The sequence below is a fragment of the Acinonyx jubatus genome, chromosome B4, assembly GCF_027475565.1.
Source record: "Acinonyx jubatus isolate Ajub_Pintada_27869175 chromosome B4, VMU_Ajub_asm_v1.0, whole genome shotgun sequence".
NCBI classification, from domain to species: domain Eukaryota; kingdom Metazoa; phylum Chordata; class Mammalia; order Carnivora; family Felidae; genus Acinonyx; species Acinonyx jubatus.
Genome location: NC_069387.1, coordinates 53,201,645 through 53,229,030, shown reverse-complemented (window position 1 = coordinate 53,229,030; position 27,386 = coordinate 53,201,645). Strand labels below are relative to the sequence as shown.

At 44.2% G+C, this 27,386-nt stretch overlaps 1 protein-coding gene across 1 annotated transcript in view; it reads left to right on the top strand.

Annotated features, from left to right (window-relative positions):
- LOC113592989 (cationic amino acid transporter 3-like) overlaps positions 1-27,386 on the top strand; it is a 279,152-nt gene that overhangs the window by 195,346 nt on the left and 56,420 nt on the right. The gene's annotated exons all lie outside the window — the stretch shown is intronic.

Below are 27,386 nucleotides of genomic sequence, written 5' to 3'. Positions count from 1 at the left end.
TGCTTCCACATGTTCACAGTTAACCCCATGGAGAGGGGTACGTTTGGGCTTTTATGGAACAATTTTGTTATCCAAGCCACATAGGACTCCTTTAAGGTGATAGTTGAATTATATAATTTCATCCTATTATTGAGTTATATAATATATCTTATTGTTATGTTGTTTAAGTAAGCCTATAAGGTCCTGTTTTTATTTTCACACAATAACAAGGATGAATATTGCCTATACATGAGCCACTGTGGCAAATTCTCTGATGTTCAACATCACTCATCATTAGGGAAATACAAATCAAAACCATAATGAGTTACCACCTCACACCTGTCAGAATGGCTAAAATTAACAACTCAGGAAACAACAGATGCTGGTAAGGATGCAGAGAAACAGGAACCCTTTTGCACTGCTGGTAGGAATGCAAACTGGTATAGCAACTCTGGAAAACAGCATGGGAGTTCCTTGAAAAATTAAAAATAGAGCTACCCTACCACCCAGCAATTGCACAGCAGGTATTTATCCAAAGGATACAAAAATGCTGATTCTAAGGGGCACATGCACCCCAATGTTTATAGCAGCACTATCAACAATAGCCAAATTATGGAAAGAGCCCAAGCGTCCATCGACTGATAAATGGATAAAAAAGATGTGGTATATGTATATATACAAAGGGATACTACTCATCAGTCAAAAAGAATGAAATCTTACCATTGCCAAAAATGTGGATAGAAGTAGAGTTTATTATGGTAAGTGAAATATTTCAGTCAGAGAAAGATAAATATCATATGATTTCAGTCATTTGTGGAAAACAAGAAACAAAACACATGAATATAGGGGAAGGAAAAGAAAAAGAAAATAAGAACAGAGAGGGAGGCAAACCATGAAAGACTCTTAAATACAGAGAACAAACTGAGCATTGCTAGAGGGGTGTTGGGTGGAGGGATGGGCTAAACAGGCAATGGTCCTGAAGGAGGACCATTGTTGGGATGAGCACTGGGTGTTATATGTAAGTTATGAATCACTAAATTCTAGTCATGAAACTATTATTATACTACATGTTAACTAACTTGGATTTAAATAAAATTAAAAAAAATAAAGGTGTCCTCTTGGACTTTCTTTGGGAACAGAAGGAGTACTCTCATCTTTATAGGCAGCCAGCTTGGGTCTGGAATCAGGAGTGAGGTTCCCGAAGACAAAGTAGTCTAGGCAGCTACAAGGACAGATCCATCAGATTCCATTCCCGAGACCAACTAACTTGGAACAGCTAATGTACTGAGGCAGTCCAACCTACTACTGGCCAAGTGCTCTACTTTGGATGCCCAGGGAACTGGATGCTGCAAGGGATTTGGTTTTTGGCTGACTTGCCAAAATTTGTTACCAAAACTCAAATTCACCTGTCCATTGTTCCAAAAGCCAATATTTAAGAGACGAATTTTGATTCAAAAGGAATATAAGTTTTATTCAGGGTACCAGCCAACTGGGGAGAAGGGGGACTCTTGTCCAAAGGCCAACTCCGTAAGGACTCTGCCTGCCCAGGGTTTATAGAAAGATCTGAGGGCAGTCAATCAGTAAAGGCAGTATAGTAGTCCCTAATATTTCTTGATTACCTGCAGACTTGGTGGTGCCAGAAACAGATGTTATCTCATCTCAGTGGTAAGAGGTTGTGCAAGGGGGTCTGGTTTCTGTTTCATGATGTGCAGAAGGATTCTGTTCTTTTCTAGGAAAGGATGCATGATCTATAGGTATACAAAGAAGGGTTAGTTGATGAATTATGTGGGCTCAGGGTGCTTGCTAAATCTTAAAGACTAGGAGGTCAGTTTTCCCTGGGACAGCTCCCTTAGGGGTGATAAGCATTTTGTGTCCTTTTGATGCATGAGATCAGTGCTCCATTGTGAACATGTGGTCGATGGTCAGCAGTATTAAAGGTTAATATGGGAGAATCAACCTGCAAATGGGCGAGAGGCATGATGGGCCAGAAGAGGCAGGAAAGGCAGGGTTGGGGCAGCCTGCTAAGTCAGAGATCACGTTTCCCTAAGCGTATTCAACTGAAGGTCTGAGGCTGAAGGAGACTAGGTTTCTGTGTCAGGGATAGCAGGACTGCAAAGGTATTGGGGAGATGCTCACCATGGGTACTGGGGACTGAAATGGGGTTGCTTTCAACAGGTGGACATATTGCTAATGGAAGGTTTAACTGTCTTTTAATCCTCATGGAATTATTAGGTAAATTTTATTAATACCACATTACAGGTGATGAAACTGAGGTTCAGAGAGGCTATGTCAAGTGTCCAAGATAACACATCATATTAAGAGGCAAAGGCAGGATTTGAACTCAGGTCCTTGGGTTCTGAGCTCTTTTTCTTTCCACCACAGCACTGGGCAGAGAGTCTTACTCTTTTATGTGTCTGCCTAAGGTTCAGACCTGTCTGGGAGTGGGAGATGAGGTGGGAGGTAGCAGGCAGGTGTTCTAAAATGTTTCTTATATGAAGGAATGAATTATCTGTGCAGGTTCACCATTCATGGTATGGGCCAGAGTCCTAGAAACTCTGTGGCAGGAATGGGAATAGAGCAAAGGAGTTCCAGTGTGGCCCAGGAAACTGGAAACAGGTTTCCTGTGGGTCCCCAAGCTTTTCATAGACATTCTATATCTCTAGAATCTAGAGGGCTGGGCTCTGGATTCTTAGAAGAAGGAATAGAATGGTTTGTATGTGTGCAGTGTGATGAGTGTATAACAGTGTATACATTTGTGTGTGCATGCCTATGTAAATGTATGAGTTTGTGATTGTGTGTCTTTGTGTTACATACATATGAGAATGTGATGTATGGGTATGTATATGTGTGTATTTTAAGGGTATGTGTCTGTGTATATGCATGAGTGTGAGCATTTGTGTGTGTGCATCTGCATGTGGGCATGTATATATGTGTGTGTACTCTCCCAGGGGAACCTGAATACTCATAGCTGAAGATGTCTTTGATGTGGTTTGTGCAAATTTCCATCAGGTTTAAGGCTGTGGTATGGGGTAGAGGAGGTGGGAGGCCAGAAGAGAAAGGCTGTCTGTGCTTCGGGAGTAGGGGCTTGGGTAGCCTGAGCAGTAGGTGCCTCTGTCCTGCCAGGCACAGGGGGATGGCATCAGGGTCCCAGCTCTGAGTCTGGTTGGAGACTGTGTCCTGAAGCCTTCACACAGGGTTTGCATTGGAAGAGCTCAGAGGCCCTGCTCTGACCGGGAGGGCCATAAAGATGTGGGGCCAGGATGGGAAGGTGCCAGATAGTGGAGGGTTCAGGCCTACTCTCTCCCCCCAACTCCACCTCCAGGATTTGGGAATGATGTAACCAGGCTGCACTTCCTAACTCTAAGCTCCACCCATTCTGCCTGAGAGCCTTAGAGTCCCCAGAAGTCTCTGTGTGCCACTTCCTGAGGCTGGGATGATGAGAATTACAGTGAAGACTTATATTTCTAGTCAGTATTACCAAGACAGGGCCAAACCAAGTCCTTGTCTGTTGGAGTCCTCTGGGAAGGCCATATATTCATTCTTGCTCTATTTCACACAAGCTGAGTCTTACAACCCCTTGTGCTGCGAATTTCTTACTGAGTCTAAGTCAAATCTGCTTGTTGCACTTTGTGGCCTATAAGCTCAACCAGAATTTATGCAGTTGAAACCTAACACCCTCATCCCCAAGCATGGAAGTAGTTTCTTCTAGATAGGGAAGTGGGTCAGAGTGTAGGGACACTGAGAGGATGTGGGGCTAAAGCTGGTGGATCACAGATGGGTCAGACCTTTCCTGGGAAGGAAGGCCATGATCAAAGAGACAGATTCACAGAAGGGAGCTCAGAGACCACCAATTTTCCCCTGTCACTCCAAGCTGTGCCAGGGCAAATAGGAAACACAGGCTGTGGAAAGAAGGACTAAGATTAGAATGGGGAAAGTGCTTCCCTGTGTGTAGCTTTGAGGAACCTCTGGAAACACAGGGAAAAGAGCAAATTGTGAACAGAAGTTCCTATTGCAGTTCAAGAAGTAGGAAGAGAATGGCAGGGGCTGTGGGACTCTGAGGGGCAGAGGGGTGTGTGTGCTGAGGGTGAGGGTGTTTGTGGTGTACGTGTCTGTGCTCCATGGTTAACAGTCCTGTGTGCACCAGTCATGTATGTAAACATATCACATGGGGGAAGGGTACAGCTTTGACATCAGTTTTATACACCAAGGGTTGTGAGCAGGCTTCCCACTGGGGACTACAAAGTATGTTTTTCCTGTTAGGAGCAGTAGTCAGCACAAATGAGAAGACCCCTGTATTGGGAATCAAGAAAACTTGGGTTCCAGTTCAGGGTCTAGTTATCAGCTGTGACCCTGTAAAGCATCATCTCTTTCAACTGGGATGTCATCAGCTGTACAGTCATAAAGGAAAAGTCATTCTGTGTTTGAGAGCAGAAAAGGGAAGGGGGCTAGAGTGAGTGAAGGCATTTCAGGGCCCAAAGGCAATAAGATATGTCAGTGGAAAGGGCTTCAGGAGAGGTTTCCTGAATTCAGAAATTTGTAGGTTCTTGTGGGAGTCAAAGATTCCCCTAGCCTGGGCAGCCCAGCCCTATAACAGCACCCAGGACCCAGAGCTGGCTCTGCAGGGAGAGCTGTTCTCTGCCACCCTCTTGTGGCTTCTGAGCTCTTCACAGGTCTCTCCTGGAAAGGTTCCCTCAAGTTCTTAGGAAAGAGTCCCTCACACCCTGGTGGAAATTGTGTAACAGAGGTGATCTTTATTTGTCCAAGACCATCATTCTCAGGCATTTCCTCTTGTTTTTGGAAGCACTCAGGACCTCCTTAAGGTTGGGACTGTCTTCCTGAGATTTAACCCTCTTTGCCCTCTCAAGTTTCAAGCTCTGCTTTTGGGCAGGTGTGATGGAGAGAAGAGGCTGAGATCAGGATGCGGAGTGAACATAGCAATTTCTCTTGCTCCTTGGATTCCATGTACAACCTCAGCTTCACAGAGTCAACAGGAGTTTTCAAAGAAATACTGTAGGAATAGTTATAGTCCTGGAGAAATGGCTCTGGACCTGACCAGGCACTATGAGTCTAGACATCAGTAAATTTGAGCCAGGAGACAAGAGGCAGGGATGCTGGAGGGAGATGGCATATTTGACAGATGCTGATGGGATTCCTTATCTGCTAGCTCTGGAATCCCCTCCCACCCACCAGGCTGCCCTGGACCCTCCCCTTCTAGTGCTCAGTGCTCATTAGTGACTACCTGTCTTTGGAGAGACACCCAGGGGGCCAAGGGCCATTGGATGGGCAAGGGGGAGAGGAGGAGAGAGGGGCATCATGTTAGTGATGGAGGAGGAAGAGTTGGAATAACTGGGATTTAACCTAGGGTCCCATGATCACTGGGTGCTTGGAAAGCTTGGTAAGGGGAAACTGTCCTGGGGGCAGATACTGAATTGCTGGAGGTGAGTGAGTGAGAGTGGAGGTGAGAAGGAATAATGAAAGAGATTGAGTTCACCTGTTTTAGGTATTTTAGGTGCTATTGTGGGAGACCTGGTGAAATAAAATCTTTATTTTAACTTTAACAGCTTCCTATGTACAAGCAGGGTTACAGGTGCCATGAGGGGATGAAAAAGGGACACACACTTTGTTACTCTTCCCATTTTTGAAGACCAGCCCTATCTCCTTTCTGACTCATTGCCCGCATGTGCCTGTCTGAGGGGTACAAGGAGCTGCTGGCAGTTCTGGTCCAGCATGCAGAGGAAAAGCTCCCAGTCTTTCTGTTCTGCATACCCCAGGCCCCTCCTGCAAAGCACCTCCAGGGGGTCTCCCACCTCTCCTCACTCTTCTTCTCACAGAATACTCCAGACAAACAGATACCTGGACTAGGGGGACTTTGAATACCCTCCCAGAATTTCCAGTGGGTCCTGTGGACTGACTGGGGAGTGGACAGGGAAGCCCCAAGCCCTGACTGACCAGCACAGTAGGCATGGAGACAACCCAAATCTGGAGTCTTGGAGAATGTTCTGTGAGGAGCAGAGTGCTGCAGTCTGAGCCTGCTCTGCATCATTCCAGCCTTCCATCTCCACACAAAGGGCCACTCGCTTTATCACCTCTGCACTTTCCACATCAGCTCACCTCAGGACTCAGGGCAGCACTGGAGGGGATGGGAGAGAGAAGAGGGTAAACAGATGCATCTGTCAGACGCAAGGTCATTGAGAAGGAGATGCTTGCAGCATGTGGCAGAGGGAGACATTCCTGGTGGCTGCTGGAGCCCATATTAATTTTTGGTCTGTCTGTGAAAACCAGGTAGTGGTGCTCTCAGGAGCACTCCCAGCATGGTACTGGAGGGTGAGGCCTGTATTTGCCTGAAATTCTTAGTCAAATCATACTGCTCTTAGGGAGATTACAGTCCCCTCCCTGCCAACAAATATGCAAAGTTACCTGGTAACACTCACCCAGCACAGACCAACAACTGCAAAGGACAAAGGCACATTCAGAATCAGGGCCAGCTAGTTTATCAGGGAAGGCTGCCTGGAGGAGGGGGTCAAGAGCAGGGTATAGAAGGAGAAACCCAATAGGGCATGGGATGGAGGAGGAAAAGAGGAAGAGAACTTCTCTCTGTGTTGCTTCTGAAGCAGGATGAGCAAACCATAAGCCAGAAAGGAGACAGCTTTGCTGATCTGGAACAAGTACTTGGATTGGGGAACCAGCATGAAGGGGTATAGAGAGGTATAGATCTTACGGCCAGGGTGGGTGTTCTGAATTTGCTTGGAGAGGTTGGGACCCACTGGAGGAATCCCTGATATGTGTTAAGCAGTGAAGTGTATGCACACAATTGTCTGGAGCAGTGTGTACCCAGGTTTGCATGTCTTCTGTGTGTGTTGTGGAGGGGAGGGGGAATGTACATCCAGGTAGCTGTGTGCCCCAGGCTCTTGTCTTTCCATCTGCGTGGGTGATTGACCTGTTGGTATGTCTGAGCACCTTTATTCACTGTGTCTCCATATGATCATGTGTGAATGGTACCTAAGTTAATTTTGTGTATTTTATTTGGCTGCATGTGGTGGAGAGCAGCATATGTGCAAGGGTGTGTGTTGTGTATGTGTATGTGTGCATGTGCCTGTGTAAAAAGTGAGGCTGGCTGGGAGCCCTGACTACCCAAACATCACCTTCTGTCTCTCTCCTCCACTGACTCCATCTGCCCTGGCTACAGTCATGACAAGGATGCAAAGAGCAAAATGGCAATGTGCTATGCACAGGGAGACCAGAAACATGGTAAACCATGAACAGACTTCTTTCAGGAGAGAAACCTGCATGAAGAATTATAGGGCCAACAGACAGACACACAGTCCTGCAGGCCCAGGCTGCTCCTCAGACATATACACTCATCTGCATGTACACTCTCAGGCACCCAAGGCCTATCAACCACAGGACACACCAGACATTGTCTCATAACCTCCCTATCCCTACCCCTCCTCTGAGCCCTGTGGCCCTGCCTTCCATGAACTTTTAAATTCCTGCCAGGGTTTGAAGCTATGAGGCTGAGTTCACTTACTTGGACCTCAGAGCCAGTCATCAGACAATTGCTTCTTTTGCCGTGGAAAGGTGTGTGTGTGTGTGTGTGTGTGTGTGTGTGTGTGTGTGTGTGTGATTATGGGTGTGCTCCCTCATTCACTTCTTCCCCAGTCCTGCAATCACCACCGGTCCCCCCTTCTCACCCTGGGTGCTGCTAACTCAGACTCACCTCTATGTGCTCTGCATCTACTCTGGGTTCCTCTATTTGCAATAGTCCCACAACTCTTCTACTCCCTCCTACCTTCCAACTTTCCCTTGGACATTATCTCTCTCCCCCATGCTTCTGCTATCACAGCATCCCAGGAGCGCAGTTTATCTTGCCCTTCTGCTCTGTCTACACCCACATTGGCCTTCCCTTCCACCCTCCCGCACCCTGCCTGTTGCCACCACCTCCCAATCTATGTCCCAACACTCCCTGTGTTTCTGCCTGTGTGTGTTCTTTCTTGAACTAGCCCTTTTCCCACTTGATTTCAGGTATGGTCTCTGGTTTTTGCCACCACCCTTTCCATGGGGGCTCTTCTGGCCCCTCCAGAGTTCCATTTTGGCCTGTTTCCACCTCCCCCTTCCTTTTGTGTAGCTGCAGGCATTGCCTTCTGGCTCCCAGTCTCTGCCAGGACTCCCCTGGTTGTGGGGGGCAGTGGTGAAGCAGGAAGTCCTAGGCTGAACTGGAATCCCAGCCCTGTTCCTCCCCATGTAGCCTCTTCACCTGGACTCACTCACCTGTAAAATGTGGGAAATAACTGCAGGGGCTGCAGAAACTAATCCCTGGGACTGGAGGGAGAACTAGTGCTGTGGTAAGGATGTAACATACTCGGTACATAGTATGCAGTCAATGCATATTGGCTCTTATTATTTTCCTTCCTCAGTATGCTCCCCTGTTTCCTTAGCCTGGAGTCAAAAAATGTTTAGAAGAGAAGGAACTAAGTAAGAGACTCTATGAGCCAAAACCAAGTATCAGGAATTTAATATGGTTTAGCCTAACAAGTGCTCTAAGCTCTGAACACAGGAAATGCCAGTGAGTGTGGACAAGAAGGGAGGGTAGGGACTGGACTGAACCACAGAACACAGAAAACCATGTGAATTGTGCACTGGACAGAGCAAATTCCAACCCAGGGAGGATGGAGGCTGCCCAAAGTCCAGCCTCCATTCATCCTGTGGTGGCACTGTTGACCACCTTCTGTCCCTGTGGTCATGGGGCTGTGTGTGCTGGGGCTGCAGAGGGTCTGGGAATCCAGCTCCTGAAATACTGTCACCTCCAGACAGGGTCTGGACTCCTGGAACTTCAGGCTTGCCTCTTCCTCTCCCCTCCCTGCACATCAGGTACACACACACACACACACACACACACACACACACACATGCCCTGGGATCTCTAAAGGAAAGCACTGCCCCACTAGAGATGGATTCCCTCCAGCTGCCTGCTTCCCTGACACTAAACCTCACAGGGCAGTGTAGGCTCAGATGATGCCCTTGCTTGGGTTTCTTCCTCAGTTCCCTCCTTTCTTTTAGGGAGAAGAATCAGTGAGTCACACTCTCTACCCTCTATATGTGTGTTGGGCACTGAGGGGAGACCCAGAGGGAGGAGCAGGATCCCTGTCCTGCAGGAGCTCCTGCACCTGGGAGGATGAGGCTGAGAACCAAGACAGAAAGGCACAGAGCTCTGGGTGCTCCCTCACCAAATGTTTGTAAACTGAGTGGGTCAAGGGCAACTGGACCAGGCCCTGTGACTTAGATGATGGATGACTGTCAATGATCTAAGAGGGAAGATGGAGGAAAACACAGAATTCTAGAAAATTTCCTAGGAGACAAGGAGAATGATACTCATCTAGTTAGCAAGGAGCAGGAAAATGGAGAGGAGAGGATCAGATACGTCAGAGCTCTCAGGAAGGGCATGATCTTGAGGTAGGGAATCTGAACCTTAGATACAGATGAGGAGGGAATGTCCAGGTGTGTGTGTGTGTGTGTGTGTGTGTGTGTGTGTGTGTGTGTGTTAGGGAATGTGTGTTAGTGAGGCAGAGAGATGGAGGAAACAGGGTCAGAGTGCTTGGGCTGAGATGACCTAGAGGGCCACCCCTCCAGGGATGGGATGTGACAGGGGTGCAGAGGTGGTGGGGATGTGGGGCAGCAATGTAAAAATATACCATTGTTGTAGCTCCATGGTGACCCTGGGCTGGGTAGACAAGATGCTGGGAAGCTAGGCTAATATCTCTGGCTGTGATGTGTCCTCACATGCTGTGAGGATGACTGAGCCTGGACTGCATAGGCTAGTGAGCCATGGCTGGGGGGAAACAGTGGCCAGGGCCTAGACAGGTGGGGAAGAGGCCCCTGGAGGTTAAGAGACAGAAAGAGGGAGAGGAATACAGGGATGGGGTTAGATAAGAGTAATGGGAAGACTGGAGGCTTTGAGAACTTTATCCTGACTATCCCCTTTACCCACACCCTCCATGGATTGAATTATGTTTTAAAGCTCAGAGATCTTCAATCAATAATCTGGTTTAGCCTTTAATCTGCAATGGTAAGGTATGATTTCCCCACTTCCCAGATGAGTCCTAAATTTGGCCAAACTCTCCTGGGCAGAACATGCTTGAGAAGAACCCCAGGAGGCAGGTCTTTTGCCCACTGGGGGTCACTTCTCCCTCGCACACCAGGCCCTAAGCTTGACTGCTTCCCAGGGAAGAACCTCCAGGAGGGCTCACCACAGTGCAGTCGTTTGATTCTTTGCTCTGCCCTTAACAGCTCTGTGACTGGCTGCAGTAACTTAACCTCTCCGTGCCTTAGTTTCATTATCTGTAAAATAGCAGCACTAATACCGCTTCTGTAGCTATTATTGAGGATAACATGAGATTTATGCAAAAGACCTGTGTATAGTTGTAAAGATTTATGAATCTAAATGTACTAGCCATTTTAAACCATCCTCATTCTCATCTTTGATATCTTCTCAGCTTACTCTCTTCAAGCCTACTGAGTATATCAGCCTCTCGCCTACCAAGCCTTTTATATCCCTCTGCCTCTAAATCTGACATTTCTTTCACTTTGATCTTGCTTTGTAGTCTCAGTCTCTATTTCCATCCTCCTTTCCATAGGTCCCTGAGTACTAAAAGGATCTTGCTACACTCTATTAACTTATATGGTATTTCCCCCCAGGGTTTCATGTCTTGTGTGTCTCTGTTCCCAGAGAACAGGGCCCTGTCTTCTCTCCTCCCTTGGGATGCTTTCCTTCTCCCTGGGTGGGTTGACAGGGTAAGTCCAAAGAATGGACACTGAGAGGTGCTGGAAGGTTGATATCAAACAGGAGAGGGAGGCCTTGGGGGATCAGACAACAAACTAGGCATCTGCATGTGGGCTCTTACCTACAGGTTGTGTAATCTTTCTTCATAATGTTTGCCATGACTGGGGAGGGAAACAATCATCTCCCTCCTGGAGCTAGGCTTAGAGGGGAATTAGTTTCCTACTATTTGGAAAGAAACTACATTTTGTTCCCTGATTGGGACACATCATCTGGAGGTCCATTACACAAGGAAAGAAGCTGTCAAGAGATGGCTTTCTTTTTCTTGTTTGGGTTGTGTGTGTAGATGTGTATATGTGTGGGTGTTTCTCCCATTCTACCATTTACCAATCCTAACTCTAAGGGAATCCTTTCAAAAGTGTATTCTTAATTTATTTTCCTGCAATTAAGCCCATTTCTCTAGTAGAGGAAGTTTCCAAAGTCCAGGATCTGGTTCAGTGTGTTTCATAAACGATATGTGTCCAGGGAGGTGGGGGAGGGTAAAGGGTAGAACTTGGAGAAGAAATGTAATTACTCAGCTCCTGGATTTAATTTCATGGAAGTCCTGGACATTCTGAACTTTATTAAACTTCTAGGAGTCCATGGGGGATGGGATGGACCTGGTGGGTTTTTCTTCCATGTCTTTTCTGGAGGACTTTTCTAGAAGGTTCCCTCTCTACCCTCACTCCCCCTGCTTCTAGAGACTCCTTGGGCTCTGGTCAGATTTCTGGCCTCTGGGACCTTCAAATGTGTCTGGCAGGGACTGGAGTGGGAGAACAATTTCCCTTTAGATTGTTTAAGCTAATGTTCTTAGGTTCTCCACTGGACCTGAGAGGAGCTGGGGGAGCTAGTCTTTGCAGAGCCCCAGGAAAGCCTGGGGTGAAAAGGTAGGGTCCAACTTGCTATGCTAAGTCTTAGGTCTTCACACACTAGCCTGGTTGCTTTATCACTGTTCCCTTGAAACCTAGATTCAAGCATGTACACTGGCCCCAAGGTCTTTAATCTCTGCCTCAGTTTCTTCTTTTGTGGGTTGCATGTATATATTTGTGGGAGCCCTTTAGTGAGGAGCTACTTGAAGGCATTGATCATGACTTCTCAGAAAGTGTCTACAATGTTGAACCCAAATTAATGGACAGTCACTAGTAAGTTATTTTCCTTATACTGTGCATGGTGTATATTTAGCTGTCAGTGCAGACACAGGAGGAGATGTGAGTGGAGAAACTAAAAGGCATACTGGGTGAAACCCATAAAGATGTGATGGGAAGAGAGACCCTCAGAGACTGAGGGAGGGAAGCCGGGAGGGAGATGGATAGAAGGAAGAGCTGATGGCAGATACTGTCCTGGAGAATCTCAGACCACAAAACATGTGGTCTAATGGGTCAGATAGACAGATTATAGGCCCACAAACAGACATATCTTCCTGACAGAGATAAAGGTAAAGGAGGCAAAGTAGGAAGGAAGAAGACAGGGCTACAAGGAGGAGGTGGGAGGGTGGAAGACAAAGAGAGAGAAGGAGGCAGGTGTGGAGCAGGAGAAGGGAGCCAGGCCAGGGAGGGGGACATATATTTGCTTTATGACCCTCTTCCATCTCACCTGGTTCCTGCTGAGGCTGGTCCCCTCTCAGGTGCTGCTGGGTGGTGGGTGTGCCCAGGAAGCTGACAGGGTGAAGTTGCTGCTATAGCAACAACCTAGGGATCGAGTACCAACCTGGGGATCCCAGAGGCCCCTAAATGGATATGAAAACTTCCTCCCTTACCCTTTCCCCCAAAATGCTGTAGTCAAAACAGACCTGAAGCACAGCTGAAATTTCTGAGAGTCAATGCAGCGTGGCACAACCAGTGCAAGGGTAGTGGGGGCCGAGGAGAAAGAGAAACAGAGGCAGACAGGAAGCCAGGCTGACAAGCTCTGGAGAAAGTGCTGGGGACAGACTGGTTAGGGATCACATGGAGAAGAGTGAGGAGAGGGTAAGGACTGGGACAATGTCTGCATTGAGAGCAAAATAAGCACCATGTAAAGTATAACAAAATAATTTACTAATGACTGCCCATTAATGTGGGGTCAACAATGTAGAAATAATTGATCAGTCACAATCAATGCCTTCAAGCAGCCCTCCACTAAAGGGCCCCCACATATATATACATATTAAACCTATAAAAAGAGAGACCGAGGCAGAGAATGGAGACCTCTACCAAGCAGACAGTGAATAGCACCGGGAAAAAGGGGAAGGGATTGATCTTGGGGCCAAATACAAAGATAAACAGACTCTCCCTTTGTATCTGTCCTTCTTTCCCTCAAGCAGATGCGCATCTGGTAAAATCCCAGCTTGTAGCAGGGGAAGACAGCCTAGGATTTTTGGAACAGACACAAATGAAATCCCCAGGTGCCCCTCCCCTTCTGATCTGTCATGACAGCCATCCTTCTAATTCCTGCATGTTTCCTTTGCCTCTAGAAATGTTGGCTCTGTAGTCCTGGCTGGGCCTCTCATCTACTACCAAGCATAGCACCTGGAATAAGTGAGGTAGTCAATTAGTGCCTTTGTTCCATGTCTACTGAAGATGAGTTAGGGCAGGGTCAATGTGATTTTTATATTTTCCTTAGTTGGAGGTTCTTCCTGACATCTGGAGCAATTCTTTCTGCTCCTATTTTAATGCTCTGTCTTAGTTTAGTTAGTATAGACTCTGTCCCTTTAGGAACCTGCTGCAACACTTCTCTCCCCTCCCTCCACCTCCATCCCAATCTTTAAGGAACCTAATTTAGGCTTTAATGGAATCTCAGCACTATTAAGTAGAGTCAATGGTGCCCATTTTTCTTTGTCTGAAGTCTTGTTGGGTCCATCACTTGTGCATTCAGCCCTCAGTCTTTAAGTAGGCCCCTCCTTCTCCATCATTGAGAAGTGTTGCTTCTTTTTGAGGGCTAACATTCTGGGAATGGGGTGGCACTTTCCTTTTGTAACTGTTTCAGGGTCTTGAAAGGTCTGTGTTTTGATTGTCTAGAGCAGAAAGCTCTCTGGGCAGGGATTATATCTTTTTCTTTACTTCTTCTAGCACAATGCTCAACACATATGTGGTTAGAATATGCTATGAACGCTAAGTGACTATCTCAGGAAATCCCTCCTGGTGAAGCTTAAGCCAGTTCCCTTTTAGTCTTATTTCTGGAATGATGGGAAATATGGGTGAGGGGTAGGGATGGATGGTGCTGGTAGGGAAGACTGGTAGGAGTTTCTGGAAGAGGCTGCTGGTGGGTGCTTCTATCCTTGTTTAAAGAACTGCTGAGTAGGATCTTTAGCTGGATCTGCAACTGGCCTCCAAATCACCACAGCCTAGGCTCTACACAGTTCCCCACACCTTCTTCCAGACAACCAGGACCTCCTGCATTCCCAGGACCCAGGAAATCCTGTTTACTTCTAAATTCACATCTTGCTGCTAAAAAGTCTCCAACAAAATCCCATTTAATCCCTCAGTCCACCTTCTTCAGCCTTTCCTACTATGCCCTTGCCCTTGCCTCCTGGGGGCCCCACCTCCTCAGTGACTCCACCTCCTGTTCACCCCAACTCCTTGAGAGCCCAGCTAAGCTTCACTCCAAGTCCTGACTCTAATGGCCAAGCTCTTACCTCTCCTTGGGTTTGGATTGCACTTTCTTCTCAGGTCTCTCTCCTCTGAGGCAGAAGCAGCCAATAGGTAAGTGATTTCTCATGTTTATACAGTTGGCAAGAAAACTAAGAGCAAGAGAGGAAGAAGGCTGAACTCGGGGTGTGGCTGGCTGTTTAGCCCTGTGGGGTTTGATCAGAGTGTCTTTCATGACACCAGAACTAGACTTTGGATTGGAAGTTGCAGACCAGAGGCCTTGGGAGTTTGGGAAAGGCAGGTAGATTTGCTGGGGTCAGAGTGATTTGGAGGCCTACACTCTATTCTCCTCCAGATCAGAAATATTCTCAGGTCTGCTGAGGAAAATATTCCTCAGGAGAGGTTATTCTTTGGCGTTTTCTCTCCAGAGTCCTTCTCACCTCTTTGCCCTTCCCTCCTTCCTGGCCTTTCCTTTCTGACCTATAGCAGAGCTTGCTCTATTCAGCTTTGTCTTTCCCACAGGGCCCAGCACATAATATGCTTAGACATGTTCTTTGAATGAATGAAGATTCTTCCACCTGGCTCTGCTGCCTCACTTTCTCATGGAAATTCTGAAAGTCTCTACATCATATCTTCTTAGGGAGGACATTGGTGTGGACTCTGCAGAATAGCAGGCCCAGTTGATAAGGTGGTCCACCATCACCAGAAAGGATTTGAGGGTCTTCCTCCTCCATGCTGAAGGAGCTAGATATCTATTTTTACAGCTGCAAAGGTAACTCCCTACCTCTTGTATCTAATTTTAAAAAGTTGTGGTGGGGATTGATTATAGGCCAGATCAGGCTATAGGACGCAAGATTACCAAGTTCCCCTAGGGTGTGGCTGCCTAATGGTCTTTAAAACACTGGGTCTCCAAGAGGCAGTTTGCTGTTATCACAAAACATATTTGCAACTCTTTAATTCAAAGGCCTTTGGAGTCTTCAACTGTTCTCCAACCCCACACCTCCCCACCACCAAGTACACTGTGGGCTGTACCCCAACACCAAAAGCCCAGACAACATTTATCCATGTGCAACACATGTTTTGTTGATTATATGTGTCAAATGTTTATTTCTAGGTTGTCTTCCTCTTGCCCTTTAGCCACTGTTTCACAACTTCTCTTCATTGTCAGTTGATACATGTTATGTGCTTCAAGAGGGCACATTCTTTGTAACCTTAGTTTAAGCAAAATCATGTGGAAGGTCCAATTTCCTTCACCAAGTATATCCCAAATTGATAAAAAATGATTTTTACAAGACATTATTTTGGTTTATCCACATCCCTTTTCTCTTTTATTATTACATAAATCCCAAAGCAGACTGGATATTAGAAACAATTAGGGAAGAGGGATAAAGAGTATCCCTTAAAAACTGGTAGCAGAAGCTGGTTGTTTTAGATTCTACTGCCTGAGCTTAGGTGAGGCAGACAGATCTTGGTGGAGTAGTCATATTGATCAGTATTTGGATAAAAACTCAGGACTTTGAGGCATGATAAAATTTTCATTTGACTCAGAGGATCTGATGTCTTTCCTACAAAACAACAACAACAACAACAACAACAACAACAACAACAGTTAAATTTCCAGGGAGATGGTGGCGGTGTGGAGCAGCTACCTAGGGCTGTGAGAGGAACCAAGCACAGTCTGCTGAGAGAGAACAGAGAGAAAGAGACAGCTGAGTCCTTACACAGGAGGACAGAAGGACACACTTAAAGGTATGAAGGGAAGATAACCAGAGAGATAGTTGACCTTTCTTAAGCCACTTTGTGTGCAGTGTATTACTGAAGGTGTATATTGGGAGGAAGTACATGGAAGACGGAGCCATGGGTTCTGACCACTCACAAATGCTAGTAAATGTGGAGAGAGAGTATACTGATGGATGGGACACTGGATGTATTGCTAGATTCTTAGCTTAAAAGAAACAAAGAATTTGGCAGGGAAAGAAAAGCTGTTTAGCAAGACTTGGAAAAAAAGAATGTGGATCAGTGATCATTATAGACAAAGGCCATCGTACATTATAGTTGTGGACTGGAAAATAAGGTGGACAGGCACATAGGTTTCCTTCTACTGCTTTCTCCTGAGGACCTTTATTAGGTGTTCTGACAGAATTTGGGATTGAGAAAAGTGTGTAGATAATCATAGGGGGAAGTAGAGAAGAAATTGATTTTCACTGCTGACATCAATGTGTCACCTGTAAATGTGTCAAATCATGAATGAGAGACATTGCAGTTAACTTTGTCTTCTCTGTAGTTTTCCCAGAGGGACTAAGAAAAAATGCCTTGTTCATAACCATCCCAGAATGATACTGAAAAATATGGAGTCTACACAGCGTCCAAAGACACCCTGGCTATCTGACTGTTTACCCAAATAGTGGTGCGATGATACTAGTGTGGTGTTTGTATGTAGCAGGGACTCCATAGGTATTATGGGAGGAAGCAAAAATGTTTTGGTCTACATGTGTATCGATTTTGGGCTAAATTTGTGTGGATGGATTTGGTTTACATACAGTTGGTCTGCATGTTTGTGCGTGTTTGTCTGCATCAGGATGCATTTCGCTGACTTGGAATTCAGCCTCTGCCAGACTGGGATGCGAGTTGAGAGGTGTAGGGCTGGGGGTGGTAGGGTAGGTAAGTGAGTTGAAGGAGGTGGTTGTTTCCTCTTGGTCCAATGAGCAGACAGTTTTGGGACAGCCATTCCTTCAAGTTCAAGTCTTCTTTGAACCTAGAAATATTCACTTGCAGAATAAGGTTTCTAGCCTCATTGAGAAAGCACATGATAACCTAAGGAGTTTTTATTTTAGAAAGGGAGACAAAGTCTTCTTCCCGGTAATATGCAAACAGAATACAGTACAATGTAAGACCATATATGGGAGGATGCCTGTTAAATGATCCATTTGGTGAGGTTGTTCTCGGAAGACACCTGGGAAGTAAGTTTGGATATTTATTTTCTTTAGTATGAGCTGAATTAGGTTACTTCAGCTTTGTTTCCAATGTTTCCAGGAAGCTAGCTGACCTTTACTTTTCTTTCCTCAGGGAAGAAGTTACACAGGGGTTTTTCTCCTCTTTCCTTTTCCCCACAGACCAAGACTAGTTGGGAAAACTGGATTTACTGGTTTAAGGTGTGGTAGAGTTTATTTTGTGTTTTTGGTGGGGGCATGAAAGGACTGTCTAAAAGAGACTCTATTTATTGGATCATACCCCAAGCTGAAGATGTAGCTTGAACTGATGTTTTCTTGCCAAACAGTTATCCACAATGCCAAGATGGGCTAATTCCCCACTCTTGCATGTGGCGTTATCAGGCTGACCCACGCTGCACAGAAGATAATCCTTATTCTCACCACACTGGAAAATGATGTCTTTACTACTCTTACCTTCCATCAATTATGAGTTCATCTGAGATCTTGACATGTCCTTGCCTTGACTATTGACTTCTAATTTAGAAATATCCTTCTTGTTTCATAGTTTATGTATCTTTATTTTATTGGCTGATGGGGATGTATTCATGAAATACCCTAAATGTTAATTTTAATTTTTAATAATTCCCAGAGAGGAATTATCTATTTATCATCTATTGTCTTGCACTGTGTATAACTGAGTGTATGATGATTTGGGGGTAATTTTGGTGGTGTTGATAATTTAGGGGGAAGAAAAATGTTGCTTTTGCTTGAGTTCTTTTGCACAAAGAATCAGTGTGGAGCGTGAGTTTTGTAATTTGGAATTTGCCTTTGTATTCATTTATACTTAGTTGAAATCTGATCTTTAATAGATTGAATCCAGTCTTTCTTAATTAGAAATATTTTTTTTTGTTTCTACTTGAGGGACCATCCAATTTCTCATTTTTTACCCAACCCAAAGTACACCAAACCCATCTGTCTAGTTATTTATAGACAGCACAGGAAAGTGGTAGCAAATACAGAAAATTCTTTTCTCTGGGAGCTTAAGATATAAGATCATTTCATGGTCCTATCCTCCTAAACCAAGTGAAATACTAGTCTATCTTCATTCACTCAATTGACCATTCCTCCTTTCTGCAAGCTAGCCTTAAATGTAGTTATTGGATTTTGAGTATCCTGTCATGTTCCTTACTGCTAACGCATTAAGTGACTTATTTTCCAAATAAAGTAAAGCATGTAAGTAACAACACACCTCATTGTCCACCGTTCAGTTGTCACATATCAAGAGGATAACACTGGAGCAAATCATAAATGTCACTTTACCTCAGTAAACTCAGGTTACTTACTTTGTACTTTCACTTTCTTGTGGTGATAGAGATCTTCAAACTGGGCTGTAAATGGTGGGGTACTTCCTTGGTTGTGATGAGTTAACTCTTATACCTCAGGCTTCAGGTGGGGAAGGAAAGACAAGCTGAGTATCATCAGGCAGAAGCTCTTCTCCTCTGCTCCACCTCATAACCTACTATTCTTGCCATCTCCCCTAACTGGGTGTCCACCAAGGCAAAATTCTAGGTCAGCGAGTTATTCCACTGGGTATTAATGAGGGGAGAGCAGGAGACAAGGAAAGCATACTGGAAATATCAGTTATGTATCTGCAGATGTGACCAGACAAATTAGCAGAAGGAGGGTCATGTTGGACAGAGTTGGGATAGAGTAAGTTCTATTCAGGAAAGGGCAATATGTGTGAGGGCTGATGTTAATGTCCTGTGTATGGAAAGACTTGTCTTATTCATGCAGGAGCCACAGAAAAGTTAATAGTAAGACTACGTGGTAGAAGAACAGTGAAAAGAAAGCCTTGGAAATATAATATTAGAAGTTTATATTTAATAGAGGGCAGGAAACAACAGGTCTGGCCGTGAGTGTGTTGGGTTGTGGGGGTGTCTTTTTAAGAGTTGACAAAAAGTGTCATTTTCCAGAAGGAGGGTAGAGAGTACTCACACTTCAGTTATCTGGTACAGTGTAGTGGTTGTGAAGAATGGGATTTAGGATTTTTCCTGCTTCAAGGGCAGCTTGAATGTCTACTGAGTGAATCTGAGTGAGAGATGAGAGGATCTCATTGTTTAGAGTTACCCAGTTTATGGACCAGGATGGTGGACCAGGGACTATGGCAGAAGGCTGGCCCTTGATATGCTATATTTGCAATGCGTAGAAACACACTAAATAGAGGTCTAGAATGGACAAGGTGCAAAATGTCTAAGTGATTTCATGTCACCTCAATTGAACAGAAGGCTAGTTTGGTGATCCCAAAATATCAGTAACCAATGATTCAGCTGCAATTTCTTAGACTTGTTCCAAATTTGTATGTAGTTTCCCTGAAAAAAGTCAGGCTCCTTAAAGGCTGCTCTATCAATTATCTTCTTCTGCACATATTTGGGGTTTGCTTCCTTAGAAACTACAACAGAAAGACAATCCTCTATCTTCTCTGTTGATCATCCTATACTAATAGTATGTTTATAATACCCATATTCTTTTGCCAAGTCCATATTTCTTAATAAGTTTTAAAAATAATGATGAGGGCCAAAAAATGGATAAAGAAGTCTGTAATGACACCTGATTTCCACTGGTTTTGTGCTTATTTCCATGGGTGATTAATAAATTTTTGTTTTCAGTTTTTTTAATGTTTTTTACTTATTTTTGAGAGGGAGAGAGAGATAGAGAATGAGCGGTGGAGGGACAGAGAGACGGGGGCGGGGGGACACAGAATCCAAAGCAGACTCCAGACTCTGAGCTATCAGCACAGATCCCAACGCAAGGCTTGAACCCACGAACCTTGAGATCAAGACCTGAGCCAGAATCAGATGCTTAACCAACTGAGCCACCTAGGCGCCTGGATGATTAATAAATATTAACAACGCTATAGATGCTGTGAGCTCAGGGCTGATCACAGACATGGGTCACAATGGGGAACACTAATGCCCAGGAAGGTGTCTTATATTTGGCATCTAGGGGTCTACTATACTATATTTTACTAGAAGCCAAGCAAAAGGGGATGAGCTAAAGCTCTGGGCAGGAATTACACTTAGCTGTAAAATCATTTCCGGGAACTATTGGAATGGCTACGGGGATGCTTTGGAATCTTTCTTGGCATCTAAAAGGATAGTGTGGAGACACTTTGGCCCTAGATTAGGTTTGGAATTTAGCATGACATTGTTCAGATAGAGCCTTGAGGTTTAATGACCCCAGTACTTCTAGCTCTGGCCCATCAGTATGTATTTGGGAGGAAAGGGAAAACATCAGCAGGTTTCCTAGGCACAAAGATAAGAACTAGCTCAAATATTCCTTAAATACCCACACCCTAGAGTCTTGACTCTTTGTGGAGATAGGGTGCTGCAGTAGAGAAATAAGGTCTTTGAAGTAACAAAGAACCAAGTTCAAATTCCAGCTCTTCTTTGGACTGTTTATATGAGTTTGGGACAATTGTCTAGCCACTCAGTCTGTAAAGTGGAATAATAATACTTATTTCATTGGGTTATTATGGAGGTTAAATGAAATAACATCTATGCATCACTTGCAGCTCAACAACTTCTGGCTCACTTTCACCACTGTCTCCATGTATCCCTAAATCTTACACATTTACCTGGTACCCCTATTTGCCTGATACCATTGTTCTCTGCCTCCAGCCTCTGCAGATGTTTCCCAGAACCTCTAGGGTTCATAACTGTGCTAACATGAGCCAAGGTTGTTGTTTCTTTCCAAACATTTTTGCTTGGTGACAATTTTGACTGTAAATCAAAGACAAGGGAATTCTGTCTTCCTGCCCAATCCTCTGATCTAAAGTTCCTGTTTGGGGGCTAGATCATTCTGATGGGGTTTTGTTCCAACCAAGTGATGGCAAGCTTGTTTATAAAGGGCAAGAGAGTAAGGTAAGAGAGTAAGAGAGGGTAAGAGAGTCCATAACCTTTACTATTGTGATATTCTTATTTTTCTCCTCCCATTTTTGTTTGACAACTATCAACCCTACAGAAAGTTGTAAGAATAATATAATTAACACCCATTATCTTTCACCAAGATTGACCAGTTATTAATATTTTGCCACATTTGCTTATTTTCTCCAATGTTTGTATGTGTGCACATGTGCATGTATACATGATATATGATCCATATTCAAAGTTTACAACTTGTCCATTTTTTTATAGTAAAATGTTTTTACCTAATCCAGAGGCAGTCCCAGGTTCTGCATTGCATTTCATTGTCATGCCTCTTTATTCTCCTTTAAATTGCAACAGTTCCTCATACTGTCATTCCTGACATGGACAATTTTGATATTCGGCAGAAATATTGTATAAGAACATTCTTAATAACAATGAGTGCCATGTAGGCAGGGAAATGTCTTTTTCCTCCATATTGTGTTGGTACCATCAAACATTAGGACAGGCATTTAAAGGGTGTTTAACTATTTTTGAATGATCAAATAAATGAATGACCTAAATTTTTCACTGTCACTTAGATCTATTATTTTTATACCTGAGGAGAGGAGGAAGAGCAGCCTTCTCCTATATCTGAGTCCCATTTTTATTACACATGTTTGAAGGCTTAAAGGCAACCCAGTACATCTGTAATGATCCAACAGAGAAGGGAAATGAGATTGGGACTGTGGCATAGGCAAACTGTGGAGTCTCTTTACCCTGGAGGTGGGTAGTGATCATAATGAGTTGAGAGTGGATGATGAATAAGGTGGTTGTCAGCTGAAAAGAAACATAGCATACAGGACCTAGGAGTACATAGCCTGTTTCCTTGATGAGAGAAATTAGTTATTACATTTCCACAATATACTTCCCTCTATACTATACTTACTTACTTCCCCTGCCCCCATTTGAATCATAAGAATGTCATAGTGAAAATTGATTCCAGTCTCTCCTCCTTTCCCAGCATGGACAATCCCATAATTCTCTCCTTCTCTACCATCTATCTCCCCACTACCAACACACAAGTTTATATTTTCTAACATTTATAAATGGTGCTTTGGCAGCCACTTTCTCCAGATTATTTGTTGTTGAGAAGCTGTATACCTATTTGGACTTCTCATTGGGATATAGAAGCTTTCATCCTTGTGGCCCAGAGCTAGTGAGGTCATGGGAGGTACTCTTTGCTTCTCTGAAATGTGGTTTCAGGTTTCTCTTTGGGGCCTTCTCTCTCTCCACAAATGCATCTCAGACGTTTTTGACAGTCCTTCCTGAGGCATCTGGGGCTTTGGACTGGATCCATCTATTTAATTTTGCAAGGCTTGTGAGTATCTGATGCATATGGTTCCTGCTCCCCTTTCTGAGAGTCTCGCTACCCCTGTCTTTGAAGTCTTAATTTCACCAGATTCCAGATCCACAATAATGGTGGGAATAACCTGAAATAGTGAATGACACTAACATAAATTTTGTTTGATTTTTAAGTGATGGGGTCCTGCCTAGAGATAATCCAGAAAGCAGAAAGTGAACAGCTTCAGTGAAAGCAATCCATCATGTTACTGCCCCATGGGTGGCCATATGGCATGTCTGCTTTGGTGTCTAAGAGGGAAGCAGAGGCAAGAACACATCTTGTTCAGCCCTCAATGTGTTACCAGAAACAACAAAGATCTGTTGAGAACTCCACAAAACTTCCCTCCATGTCTTGTCTTCAAACTCTGGAAGAGGTTTTTCCTTGGTTTTAAAACCCAATACTTAGCTCATAGAACATGAAAATCAGTAGGCAGCATGTGAAACTATTAGTTCCCATCACACCCAGAGTAACAGCCAAAGTCCTCACAGTGACTCTCAGACCCTATATGAAGGATCTGACTTCCTGCTCTCTCTCTGACCTCATCCCCTACTGCTTCCCCCTCACTTAACTCTGTCCTGGCCCCACAGGCCTCCTTGTTATTTCTCAAAAATAGCCACTTAGTACCACCTTATACCCATTAGGATGGCTACTAGCCCAAAGGATAACGAGTGCTGGGGAAGGTGTGGAAAAATTGGGACACTTGTGCATTACTGGTGAGAATGTAAAATAGAGCAGTCGCTGTGGAAAACAGTACTGTGATTTCTCAAAAAATTACCTATACAATTACCATATGATCCAGCATTCCCCACTTCTGGGTATATATCCCAAGGAATTGAAAGCAGGGACCCAAAAAGATATTTGTACACCCGTATTCATAACAGCCTTAGTCTCAACAGTTAAAGGTGACACAAATCACATGCCCACCAGTGGATGGATAGATAAACAAGATGTAGGATATACACACAATGGAATCTTATTCAGCCTGAAGAGGAAGGACATTCTGACATGAGCTACAACATGAAGATATTGTGCTAAATGAAATAACCCTGTCACAAAAGAGCAATATTATATAATTCTACTCATAGGAGGTACCTGTAGTAGTCAAATTAATAGAGACAGAAAGTAGAATGTTGGTTGCCAGGGGCTGTGGGGAGGGAAGAATGGGGAGTTTAATGGGTACAGAGTTTCAGCTAAGGAAGATGAACAAGTTCTGGAGATGGATGGTGGTGACGGTTGCACAACAGTGTGAAGGTGAGGCTCTCTTGGATCCCCATTTTATAATCACAACACCCACTCTGAGCACATCATAACCTTTTCTTGCTTCCCTTTTCTCTGCAACACTGATTGCAAACCTAACACAATATATATTCATATTACTTATCTATTTATTGTTTGCTTCCTACTGCAGGAATGTAAGCAACTTGAGGTGAAGGATGTTTGTGTTTTAAGGAGGATGAGAGAATTTATATACTTTGGGATCAGAAAGAAGCTGTGCTTAGATACAGAGGGATTGATATAATCTCTGGAGATGTTGAATTTAAAGTCCACTTCTCTGAAACTTTGAGAACTTGAAAATAATTATTTAACAGTCTCAGTAGCCTTCCTCACAGGTCTTCATCAAACTTGTAGCAAAATAGCTGGTATCCAAACTATCTTTGTATGTATTTGGGAGAAGCCACAAGGCCAACTTCCTGATTGGCAGGAGTGTCAACACCCAACCATGGGAAAGAACCAGTGGAACTTACTGCATTGGAAAAATGTTTTGAAAAGGAAAGGTACAGAGTGAGGGCAGTACCCTTCTAGAGACAGAGGAATAAGCACAGTGACCCTCCAGGACAAAGGAAAGTGGGTGGGGCTGGCTGGAAAAACAAGAGGGCCTTAATTTAGTGGGTGAATATTGGATTTGACGGGAGTTTTTCTGGGATGGAACTTTGTTTTGGAATTTGGAAGGAGTTCAGAGACCAAGAAAGACAGGGAGGACTGAGTAAATGGGGAGCTAGGGGCATTATGGATTTTCAAAGAAGCTGGCTTTATTTTTTCTGGCCTCTCTCTGCATTTCTCTAAGAATCTTTCCTGAGATAACACCTCCTTTGGGAGGGACTGTTTCCTAGTAAAATCGACATTCACAGACCCAAGACCCTCATTAGGAAATATCCGAAGGAAACACTGTTGGAATAGATGATGCATGATCTGGTCTCCTGTTTCTACCTGGGACTGGCTCTTTCTCTCTTTCCAATGGAAAATAAAATCCTACTTCTAGGAATCTCAAGATATAGTAGTAAATCAATCAATCAATCAATCAATTCATTTTATCTGTCAAATTCCTCTTTCAGTTGCTTGGTACAATTATGAGTAGATCCTTGTCCTGGTTAGTGAGAGTTGAAGGTGGATCCTGGTGCTGCCCTCTGGCAGTTTTTAGACTATAAAGAAATTTAAGTGTCACACTCAGGACACCAGCAGGTAGAAATGGAAAATTAGTTTTAACTGAGCATCATGATTGGCTGTAAGTGCTGATGGGAGGGGCAGAAGGTTGGAGACAGGTATCAGTCAGGATGGCTTAAGAAAGGCTTCCTAGACACAAGGGGTAAAGTTGTAGATTAGTGTTGAAAAGAGCTAGAGCATCAAGACTGGACAGAAAGGAGTGAGGAAGACATCCCTGGCAGGTGAGGGCTCATCTCAGAAGGGTAAGTCAGGATGTAAGAAGCTGAGTTAGGAAAGAGGTGATAGTCCTGAGGGTAGGGGGAGAATTAGGGGACGGTCTCTGACAGCTTAGTCAGAGAGTCTGAACTGAATATAAACTATTGAAATAATCATAGATTATTGCACGGAGAGAGGGCATTTCTGAACATGGTGTTTGAAGAAGATGTTTCTCTGTGTTATTATAAGCTGTATTTGTGGTAGTCTTTCTCATGATTCCCAATCATAGGTTTGCTTTCTCTTCTATAGGTTTGCTTGTTCATTTGTTTGTTCTGTCTGCTTTTATTGGAGTCATAAAACATAATTACTCCCAGATATTTTGTTCTCTGGGTTGCTTCTCTAGTATCTTCATACTTGATCTGTAGCCCCCTGTCCCTCGTCTTTAGTAAATATGGAAAAAGCACAAGGACCACTCTGCACAACACATTTGAAGGGAAAAAAAATTATCAAAAGCATTACCCATCTACACCCCTGCCATGCAGATGGTCCTCCTCTGGGATTCCTACTCATGATCCATGGATGGACTTCAGAAGAGTGTAGGACATTTTTTTGAGGTGACCAACCTCAGAGGGGCCTGTGATTCAATAAATGTCAATGACTACTGTTGTGTCTTTGTTGGGAGGTTGGTGGCTGGAGACAGGTCCCCAGAGAGAGAAACGTGGTAAAAGCATCCTTAGTGACCAATAAGGAGCCTCCAGAGACAATTGAAGGAGCTGAAGGAGAAAGAGGAATCGGGAAAAGGGGAAAGTGTTTGGAGAGAATTGGTAGGAGGGGTGCCGGATACCCTTTGTTCTCCACCCTCTTTCTAGCAGGCATTTCTTCTCTGTATTCTCCATGTTCTGATGATTATAGGATCCAGTTGCCCTTCATTTTAAATCTATTGAGTGCCCACCATTTTCAGGCTCTGAACCAGGTCCTCTCACAACATCACCTCATCCAATTCTTTTGTTCAACCTGAAGTGCACAGAGTGGAGTCAACCCCTCCCTCAGTCATGGACTCTTAGCACCATCGCCCCCTGTCAGGCACTGTATCAATGCATTTTATTTTCCCCTTTCATCCTGATCTCTAATCTCATTTCCTCTCTTCACTGGAGACACATGCTTTAGCGTATTCAATGAATGCTCCTCCAATCCATGCTCTATACATTTATTTATATACATTCATCCACGCAATGAATTCAGAGTGGTGATTATGTGTCAGGCTCAGTTGTAAGTGCAGAGAATACAGCCAAGAGCAAAATAATAATAATAAAAATTCCTGCTTTCATGGAGCTTATATTCTTTTGCAGTAAGATAATCATGAACAAATAAATAGGTAAAACTTATAGTATGTTAAATAGGGATAAGTGATGAGGGCAGGGGTAAGGTACATTGTGAAGTTTTTTATATGGTGATTAAGGAAGGCATTGCTACACAGTTTTGTGCTATTTCATGAAATGCCATTAAGGAAGCAACCATGTGGATATCTGGGCCAGAACTGGTACAGTTATAGGAGACAACTAGTGCAAAGGCCCTAAGGTGAGGGCTTGCCTTGTATGTTAGGAAACCAGAATTCTTAGGAGGCCAGTAGCGTGAGGAAAATGGGAAGAGAGAGAAACAGAGGCTGAGAAGTAGCTGGGTCAGTGACAAATACTCTAGGACTTTGCAGGCCATTGTAAGTGCAGACTTTGGCTCCCACTCTGAATAAAAAGGGAAACCAATGAAAGCTTTTGAGCAGAGAAATATTGTGACATTTTTTAACAGATATATATGTATCCTTGACAAATATACACATTTTTTGGCTGTTTTTTAAATTTACATAAGTGATATTGTGCTATACACTTCATCCTGCTTTTGCTTTTGCTTCCTAACACTCTTTTTGAGATATACCCATGTTGCTGTATGTAAATCTACTGTATGATTTCTGACTGCTGTGTAGTATTTCATTGTGCACATACAGCACATTTTACTTATGTATCCCTCTAGTAACAGATGCTGGCATAGCTTCCAACTCCCTGCTACCACAAACAGTCCTGCATTGAATGTGTTCATATTGGCTTCCTTATGGACTCAGGAGAGAGGTTCCTTTGGGTGTTACCTTGTAGAGGGGTTGTGTGT